This window comes from Cervus elaphus, chromosome 9 (genome assembly GCF_910594005.1).
Source record: "Cervus elaphus chromosome 9, mCerEla1.1, whole genome shotgun sequence".
Lineage (NCBI taxonomy): Eukaryota > Metazoa > Chordata > Mammalia > Artiodactyla > Cervidae > Cervus > Cervus elaphus.
Genome location: NC_057823.1, coordinates 22,398,488 through 22,408,944, shown reverse-complemented (window position 1 = coordinate 22,408,944; position 10,457 = coordinate 22,398,488). Strand labels below are relative to the sequence as shown.

General features: G+C 42.9%; 2 non-coding genes across 2 annotated transcripts; both read left to right on the top strand.

Annotated features, from left to right (window-relative positions):
- Positions 1 to 9,235: 9,235 nt before the first annotated feature.
- LOC122701168 lies at positions 9,236 to 9,378 on the top strand. The gene has a single exon (XR_006343005.1).
- A 75-nt stretch (positions 9,379 to 9,453) lies between these two features.
- Positions 9,454 to 9,536, top strand: LOC122701160. Its single transcript, XR_006342998.1, has one exon.
- The last annotated feature ends 921 nt before the right edge of the window (positions 9,537 to 10,457 follow it).

Genomic DNA, 10,457 nt, shown 5'->3' with positions numbered 1-10,457 from the left:
CCAGTCTTGGCCACTAGACCACCAGGGATGTTCCTGCAGTCATTCTTTTAACAGTTAATTTGCAAGCCTTTGAGAGTCCCTCGGACTGCAAGGAGATCCAACCAGTCCATCCTAAAGGAGACCAGTCCTGGGTGTTCATTGGAAGGACTGACGCTGAAGCTGAAACTCCAATACTTTGGCCACCTCATGCGAAGAGTTGACTCATTGGAAAAGACCCTGATGCTGGGAGGGATTGGGGGCAGCAGGAGAAAGGGACGACAGAGGATGAGATGGCTGGATGGCATCACCGACTCGATGGACATGAGTTTGGGTAAACTTCGGGAGTTGGTAATAGACAGGGAGGCCTGGCGCAATGCTGTTCATGGGGTCTCAAAGGGTTGGACAGACTGGGCGCCTAAACTGAACTAAGTATTAGACCCGGTAGACACTGAGAGATACAATGTTTTTAAAAAATAGCTACATAATCTAAGTAAACATAATTGCAAAATGTGACAATGCTTTTAAAATGCAAAGATGTAACCATTGCTCTCCCCTGATGAAAACTGCTCCCAGACACACCTGCCCCTCCGCTTCTCCAGTCTGAGCCTCTCATTTTGCCTCACCATTCTCAGTCACTCATTCAAAATTCAGAATGCGCATCTAGCTTCAAAAAACACCATGACCGTTCCCAGATCTGGGCGTTTCCAGCGTCCTTCTGTTCTGCAAAGTGATTTCTCTATCATTTTATTTTAGGCTATATACACATATATAGTCTTTCTTTTATTGAGCTATAACTTACATATAATAAACGAACAGTTCTTGAGTGTTCAATTCCTTAAGCTTTTACAATTATATACACCCGTGAAGCCATTCCCGGAAACAAGAAGCAGAACATTTCCATTAGTCCAGAAAGTTTTCTCAGTGTCCTGTTCAGTTAATCCCCCTTGCCCTGAGCAGCAGTAGTGTGCTGGTAAATGTTTAACAATGGGCTTGTGAAATAGGAGGGGGTGGGGGAACAGAGAGAGAGAGAGAAACCCTGGTTTTTAATTTGCAGTATTTGTCATATTCTGTGGTGTATATATTCCCACCAAGACTAATTTCCAACTACCATGAAGTTGGAAAGGATGGTACCAGAAGTCACTTATGAGCCAGAACAAGCTGGCTGAAACCCCCCCACTCCCCCACAGGCATCCTAGATTCTGATTTCTATCCCCAGAGATTAATTTTGCCTGTTCTAGAGCTTTGTGAAAATGGAATTGTACAGTACGTGCTCTTGTGTCCAACTTCTTTTGCTCAGCAAAATATTTTTGTTATTCATCTATGTGATTGCATGTAACAGTAATTTGTTTTTTCCCTTGCTGTATGATCCTCCATCATATGTACTTTGGGGACTGCCCTTCAGGTAGAACAATAAATCAGTTCTTTTTTTTTTTGAAGTATAGTTGATTTACAATGATTCAGGTATACAGCAAAGTGATTTACAATATCTATATGTATATGCATATATGAATCTATTTTCCATTCCAGGTTATTATAAGATATTGAATATCTTTCCCTGTGCTGTACATCTTTGTTGTTTATTTTATATATAGCGGTGTATTCCTGTCGATCCCAAATTCCTAGTTTATCTCCCCCTTTTCCCTTTGGCGACCATAGGTTTGTTTTCTACGTCTTTGTGTCTCTTTCTGTTTTGTGAAGTTCATTGTATCCTATTTTAGATTCCACAGATAAGTGATAGCATATATTTGTCTTTGACTTCACTTAGTACAATCATCTCTAGGTCCATCCATGTGGCTGTAAATGGCATTATTTCATTCTTTTTTATGGCTGAGTTAAATTGGTTTTTGAGGAGGATCAAGGGATCAGACCTTTTCTAACTAGAAGAATTTTCTCCTCGATTCCTAGTTGGGGGCTTGGTGCACAAAAATTTCAGTTCTCCCCATTTCTACCAGTTCCCTGTTTCTTGGAATTCCCAGTACACCTGCTTGTTTCTGGCATTTGGCTCTTGCTGTATTCTAATTCCCATCCCCTCTGTCTTGCTCTCCTTTCCCTTCTCATTGTGAGCATTTTGAAAGCAAGGAAGACGTTGCATTTGTCTCTCTCTCTCTCCCAGCCCAGCTCCTTGGAGAATGGAAGCTCAGAATATAGGCTACCTGAATGAAAGAAATGGATGCTTCTGTCCTCAGAAGACACATTTCCTGCCAATCACCTGATGCTCAGCCCTTGTCAGGCAACACAAGCTTTTATTGTAGTGATTACAACAGACTGTCACCCTCCACCCCCTTCTCTATCTTGACCCGCTGAGGACATTTTGTTCTGTAACCTCACCCTCTTACCTATCTCTTTACTTCAGTTCCAATCACATCTTTCGTAATACATTTGTTCCTTGGTCCCACAGACTTGGGTCTCTCTGAAATCTCCCCTCCCCCATTCTGGAAATTAATTTCTAATAGCTTTGTTGATTCAATCCACAGTGACATTTATCTTGCTCAGGCACAATTTAGTATTAATATCACATGGGTACAGGCTGCCTATCTCAGAATGCACCCTGAACTTTATCTCTCTCACCTGGGCAATGGATTAACTGAAGGAACGGCTGACTTGACCCTTTTGAATACTGCAGTTGAGCTCTATCTAGATTACCTGCAACCCAGCAATTCTACCTCTGGGCACATGCCCTTGTGTAACCAGGGGACACATCCACTAATGTTCTCCACTGAAGCTCCAGTGGTGCAATCGGTTAGCGTGTGGTACTTATATGGCAGTGTGAGCAAAACTAATGTTCTCCATGGCAAAAATCTAGAAGCAACACAAACAGCCATTGATGGAAAAACATGTTCCTGTATAGCCCCCAAAGAAATATTAGTCAACAATAAATTCACCGATACTGGGCTTCTCCGGTGGCCCAGTGGTAAAGAATCTGCCTGCCAATGCAGGAGACCCGGGTTCCATCTCTGGGTCTGGAAGTTCCCCTGGAGAAGGAAATGGCAACCCACTCCAGTGTTCTTGCCTGGGAAGTCCCATGGACAGAGGAGCCTGGTGGGCTACAGTCCATGGGGTCGCAAGAGAGTCGGACACGATTTAGCGGCGAAACAACAAAACTCACAAATGACAACAACAATGTAAAGAAGTCTTGGAAACAGGAAGTTACAGAAGACATTTTATGGCCCTGTTTTTATAAAATGAAGATGGCTAGAAACCTATCACCTATCACCATAAACCTATTAATTTAATGCAAATTAAAAACCACAGTGAGATACTACGATATGCTTGCTGTTGTTATTCCGTCATTTAGTTGTGTCCAACTCTTTTTGACCCCGTGGACTGCAGTGTGCCAGGCTTCCTTATCCTTTACCGTCTCCTGGAGCTTGTTCTTGTTAGAATGGCTAAAATAAAAAAGGCTGACAATACCAACTTCTGGTGAAGATGCAGTTCACCTGGGACTCTCTTATGCTGCTGGTGGGAATACAAAAATGGTCCAACCCCTCTGGAAAATGACTTGGCAGTTTCTTAGAAAGTTAAACACACATATGACCCAGCAATCCCACTTCTGGGTGTTTACTCAAGAGAAAGGAATGCTCAGGTTCACACAAAAACCTGAACATGAATATTCATAAAAACTGTTTTTGTAGTAAACCCCAAACTGGAAACTACCCAGAGGTCTTTCGATGGGTGAACTGAGCAAGCAAACTGTGAATAGTATGAATTAAGAAAATGTGGATTAGAACTTCCTTGGTAGTCCAGTGGTTAAGAATCCACCTGACCATGCAAAGGACATGGGTTCAATTCTTGCTCTGGGAAGTTTCCCATTTCAAGGAGCAACTAAGCCTGTGTGCCATAACTACTGAAGCCCTCGCACCCGAGAGCCTGTGCTTCACAGCAAGAGAGTAGCCCCTGCTTGCCGCAGCTAGAGAAAGTCCTTGGGCAGCAGTGAAGACCCAGCGCAACCAAAAATAAGTAATAAATAAAGTTTGAAAAGAAAATGAGGATTAATTCCACACAATGGAATGCTACTCAGTAACAAAAAGGAACACATCATAGGTACATGCATGAACTTGGGTGAGTATCAAAGACATTACAGTCACCAAAAGAAGGCAGTCTCAAAAAGTAACATGGTGCACTGTTTCATTCATATGACATTCTTTTGAAATACTTCCTGCATCACAGGTAGATTATTTAACCGCTGAGCCACCAGGGAAACCCCATATTAGATATATAGAGGTATCTAAATTCCCCTCCAAGACAGCTGGTTGTTAAACACTGACCAGCACACCACTATTGTTACACATTGGTGAGTTGAGATCATCCCCCACCAGCAGATGCATTCATTCATCTAACATGTACTAAGTGTCCACTCCCTGCCAGAAGTAAAGACCTACCCCAGGGAATGTGGATATCCATGAATTACTCCATTCAGCAGAAATGTCTGTAATCCTGCCCTGCATCAACATTGCTCCAGATGCTTAACTACCCAGATAGAGGAAGGGGTGTGGGGTGGGGCAGGAACTCAGGAAGTAGCTAATATGTGCAGAAGCACGGAGGTTCATCTCAGACGTGCCATCCTAGAGTTTTCTTCCTTTTCTTTCCTTTCTTTCCCTCCCTCCCTTCCTCCTTCTTTCTTTCTTCTTTTTTTCTTTATTTTTACCTCATTTTATTTTTTTAAAAATTTATTTTTGGCTGTACTGCGTCTTTGTTGCCATGCATGGGCTTTCTCTAGCTTCACCACAAGACTTATTGCAGTGGCTTCTCTTGTTGCAGAGCATGGGCCCTAGGCACATGGGCCCACAGTTGTGGCTCATGGGCTTAATTGGCCCACAGCATGTGGGATCTTCCCCCGGGCCTGGGATCGAAACCAGGTTCCCAGCAATGGCAGGATTCTTAACCACTGAACTACCAGGGAGTCCTTCTTTTATTATATTAGTATTTTTCTTGAGATATAATTGATGTACAACTTTATATTAGTTTCAGGTGTACAACATAATGATTCGGTTTATATAAATATGTACTGGGAAGTGATCATCACAACAAGACTAGTTAACATCCATCACCATACACAGTTAACACACATCTTTTTGTTTTCTTCTCATGATGAAAGCTTTTAAGATTTCCTCTCTTTGCATCCTTCAAATATACAGCACAGTGTTCTTACCTTCAGTCACCATCCGGTACGTGATGTCCTCAGGACTTATTTTATAACTACAAGGTTGTCCCTTTTTTGGGGGGGTAGTAAGTTTGTCCCTTTTGACCCACTTCACCCCTTTCTCCCACCCTCTGCCCCTGGAGCTGTTTTTCTTTTTTAATGATATTGTACCGTGTCCTGGCCAATGGATGGTCGAGATGATATCTACTTTATAGCTGTGCAAAAAGAGCCCATGCAGATGGACGAGAATCAGGAGGGAACACAGAAAAGAAGTGTGATTTGGGGCAGGAGTGTTAATAGGTGACATTCATTTTTTGCCTTCCTATTATTTACTTATTTCATAGCACTATTACTTAGTAAGAAACAGATAGTATTGCCTTTTTAATTATTTTTTAAGTTATTTTAAAATAACTTATTTTTATTAAGGCATCATAAATGCAATGTAAAATGCACTCTATTTTTTTCTTTCTTTTTTATTTTTTAAATTATGATAGTTTGATAACACACTTACAGGAGACTTGGAGAGTACAGAACAAAGTTACATATGCCTGTGGGCTCAATTGCTTCAGTCATGTCCAACTCTTTGTGACCCCATGGACCATACCCCACCAGGCTTCTCTGTCCATAGTATTTCCCAGGCATGAAAACTGGAGTAGGGTACCATGCCCTTCTCCAGGGGATCTTCTCAACCCAGGGATCAAACCTGTGTCTCTTGGGTCTCCTGCATTGGCAAGTGGGTTCTTTGCTACTAGTGCCACAAAGGAAGCCATTTAAGTTATATAATTTCACTTTATATTAAAATTATTTTTAAGTGGATAAATTAAGAACTTTAGTTGGAGTTTCAGTATCAAACTCTCAAAAATTAGAATGAATATATAGAAAAGTAGAAGGATAGAGTAGACCTGAAAAGCACCATGAACCAATTCAACTTAATTACAATTTGTACAATTTTCATACAACAGTAAAAATCCACTCTATTTTTAAAATGTATGGATCAGGGACTTCCCTGGTGGTACTGGGTCAGGAAGATTCCCTGGAGAGGGGAATGGCAACCAACTCCAGTATTCTTGCCTGGAAATTCCATGGGGAAAGGAGCCTGGCAGGCTAGGTAGAGTCCATGGGATCGCAAAGAGTAGGACACAACTGAGAGACTAACATTACATTACTTTACCAGCGGTTAAGAGCTTCCACTGAAGGGGGCGCTGGTTCAAGCCTTCGTAGGGGAACTAAGATCCTGTGGTGCAGCCAAAATAAATAAATAAATAAGATTAAAACTTAAGTATACAGACAAGTGGTTTTCTAGCATATTCACTGTGTTGTGAAACCCTCACTGCTATCTTAACTATCTAGGTCTAGAACATTCCATCACCCCAAAAGAAACCCCTTCCCCATTAGCAGTCACTCCGCAGCCCCCGGAAACCAATTTTTCTGCCTCCGTGGGGCAGCACTGCTTTCGCCACCAGCTTCTGACTGCCCATAAATGCCTGCAGAAGGAGGGAAGTAGAATAGAGTTCTGATCAGATGTTGTAATCACTGTGATCAAAGTCCCAAACTCAAAGTTTCTAGAAAGAGCGATTACTTTTTTTTCTTCTCTTTTTACAGGGGCAATTGAAAATCTCTGGGGCTAGGCGAGATCAGATGGTTGGTTGCAGATTTGTCTCTCAAGGACAGTACCTCAGGTGACCTTCAGTTTCTGAAGGTATGGCTTCATCAGTCTGAGTTCTGTTTCCTGTGAAGCATCAGAGACATGGTTCAGGTAATTCAGCAAATGCAGAGTCCTTCAGAAACATGGGGCCCAGGGAAACTTTCCTGGCAGTCCAGTGGTTAAGACTCTACCTTGCTTTACTGTATAGCACAGAGAACTATAGTCAATATTTTGTAATAACCTATAATGGAAAATAATTTGAAAAATAATATATGTGTATAGGTATAACTGAATCACCTTGCTGTGTACCTGAAACATTGCAATAATATATATATATTAAGGGAAAAAAAAAAGAATCCTCCTTGCAAGGCAGGGGACATGGGTTCAATCCCTGGGCAGGTAATTAAGATCCTCAAATTCTATGGAGCAACTGAGCCTGTGCACTGCAATGAAAGATCCCGCGTGACCCAAGTGCTGCAAGTAAGACCTGATGCAGCCAAACAAATGAATAAATAAATATATATTTTTAAAGGAAATACAGGGACCTTTGAAAACTCATTTCAACCCTGTAGGTCTCAGCATCCCCTTGGGCAACATGATTTCCTCCTTTAACACATGAACAGGGCTCTGCAAACTGTTTCTGTAAAGGATCAGATAATAAATATTTTCAGTTTTGAGGGCCAGTCTCTGTTGAAAAAATCTGTAGACAAATGGGTATGACCACGGGACGCTGACATTTGCGTTTTATGTAATTTTCAGTATCAGAAAATATTCTTAAATTTTTTTCAAGCAGTTAAATAATGTAAAATTCATGATTTTTATTTCTATAGTATTTATTTGATTACAAGTAAGTCGGCCCTCAACTCCCAAGTAGGAGAGAGTTTTGCTATCAGTGTACTCATGTAGCATATTTTTAAAAAATACTTTTTTTTCACATTTTATTTTATACTGGAGTATAGCCAATTAACAATGTTGTGATAGTTTCAGACAGACAGCAAAAGGACTCAGCCATACATATTCATGTGTCCATCCTCCTCTAAACTCCACTCCCATCCAGGCTTCCGCATAGCATTGAGCAGATTCCCTGTGCTACACAGTAGGTCCTTGTTGGTTATCCATCTCATGTTGTTGTTTAGTTGATAAGTCCGGCTCTTTGTGACCCCATGGACTGTAGCCCACCAGGCCCCTCTATCCATGGGATTTCCTAGGCAAGATCCTGGAGTGGGTTGCCATTTCCTTCTCCATTTTAAAAATTTTTGATTGGAGGGTAATTTCTTCATGCTTCCCAGGTGGCGTTAGTGGTAAAGAACCTGCTTGCAATGCAGGAGATGCAGGGGACCCAGGTTTGATCCTTGGGTGGGGACTATCCCCTGGAGGAGGAAATGGCAGCCCACTCCTGTATTCTTGCCTGGGAAATCCCATGGACAGAGGAGCCTGGTGGGTTACAGTCCATGGAGTCACAACAAGCTGGACATGACTGAGCATGCATGAATGCATGAAGTTAATTGTTCACAGTGTTACGTGGGCTTCTGAGTGCAACAGCGTGAATCAGCAGTGAGTATACATATACCCTTCCGTCTTAAGCCTCCCTCAGTAAAATTCATTCTTAACTTGAAGACAGTATGACAGCAGGTGGTGAGCTGGCTTTGGTCCTGGGCTGTGGTTTGCCAATCCCTGGTCTAAGGCATTGGAACATCTGTTCCACAAGGAGGCATTTGCAGCATAAACATGCCATGTTCCTCATGAAGTGAAAGCAAATAATCCACTCATTCAACAACTATACAGTTCATTCACTCAAAAAATATTTTTAAAGACATTTTCCTGTTTTGCATTTTATGATGAAATTTATAATTTGCAATTAGATTTACAATTCATCAGTTTTGTATGTCAAATGTGCTTTGAATCCAGATTCCTTTCCCCTATTGTAGTAGCTGAATGGTCCATCATTATTTATTTATCTTAACCTTTCATTTCTTTTTTAAAGACTTTTCATTTTATTTTATTTTTATTAATTGATTGGCTGCACTGGATCTTCATTGCTGTGTGCAGGCTTTCTGAAATTGTGTGGTGGGGGCTATAGTCCGTGGAGTCACAAAGGGTTCGACGTGACTTAGCATGCGTGCACTTGAGCTCAGCAGTTGTGGCTCAAGGGCCCAGCCACCTGGCACCACATGGAATCCTCCCAGACCAGGGATTGAATGCACTGGCAAGTGGATTCCCAACCACTGGACCACCAGGGACGTCTCAACAAGTTTTTATTGAACCCCTACTCTGCACTAAGCTCTCACGGAGCTCACAGTCTGATGAGGGAAGAAACAGGCCACTAACGCAAAATAAAGAGCATGTCCCATGTTGGTTAAATGCCCTGGAAGAAAAGAGCAGAGGTGGACTCGCTCGGGAGATCCCGGCGCGCGAAGCGGGGCAGGGAGGTTTGCAGGGTTGGGTGTAGCGAGTGGGGAGGGGACAGGGCGCCCCCGGGTCCATGATGCAGCCCCCGGATGAGGCCGCAGTATTTTCCTTATATGATCGGGCCCCATGGCTGGCGGTGCTGCCGGCCCGGAGCCTGAGAGGATTATGAAAACGTGTCAGGCGAAATGGGGCCGGGGACCCGGGGGCTGGGAGGTTAGGGGGAGGCAGTTGGGCTAAGGTTTGGGTGTGGTTAGGGTGGCCCCTGCCGCTCTGCGAGCCCTGGTCGATGATGATGTGACCACTGCGCAATCTGAGTTCTGGGAACTAGGTGATGGAGCGTGTTCTGAGAACGGACTGAAAAAAAAAAAAGAAAAGAGCAGAGGTAAGGAAGGATGATGCCCAGAAGGTGGGAACAGGGCAAAGGTCACAGTTTTAAATAACACAGCAGGGAAGGTCTCATCGAGAAGGTGACATCTGGGCAAAAGCACAAAAAGTTGGGAGTGTGCCCCATTGAGATCTGGAAGAAGAGGGTTTTGTTTTTTTTTTAGTAAGACTTCCTTTATGTGGACATTTTTCAAAAGTCTTTTTTGAATTTGTTACAGTTTTGCTTCTGTTTTTTTGTTTTTTTGGCCCCCAGGAATGTGGGATCTTAGCTCCCCGACCAGGCAACAAACCCATATCCCCTGGGTTGGAAGGGGAGTCTTAACCACTGGAGTACCAGGGAGGTCCCTGGAGGAAGATTTTATAGGTGGACAGAAAGGTACAAAGGCCCTGGGGCAGAACCAGGCCTGGTTGTATTGGAGGAACAGAAGGGAGGCCCTAGTGGCTGGAACAGAGTGAAGCAGAGTGGGTAAGACTGCTGATGGATGGATGTCGGGTGTGAGGGGAGAAAATGCAAGGACAACCCCACATTTTGACCTCGAGCCCTGGAAGCCTGGAGCTTCCATTTAGGGAGACAGGAAGGGCAGCGAGAGGAGCAAGTTGGGAGGAAGAGAAGGTAATGTCAGCAAGGCTGGATTTTGGAGGCTTGTGAGATCCCCACACAGAGATGTGAAAAGGCAGTCGGATATACAAACCTCAGCAGCAGACCCCCAAAACAAGCTCAGACTTACTAGAAATGACAGGCATAGCAGAAACACTTGCTGCATTTGTGGTAGGGATTAAGCTAGTCTAATATCTCACATCTGATATCTTGGAAAGGTAAAGTACTGGACTTTATAAATAATCACTGCTTTTTTTTTTTTTTTTTGGTCAGGAGAAATATCCAAGCATTATTTTAATATT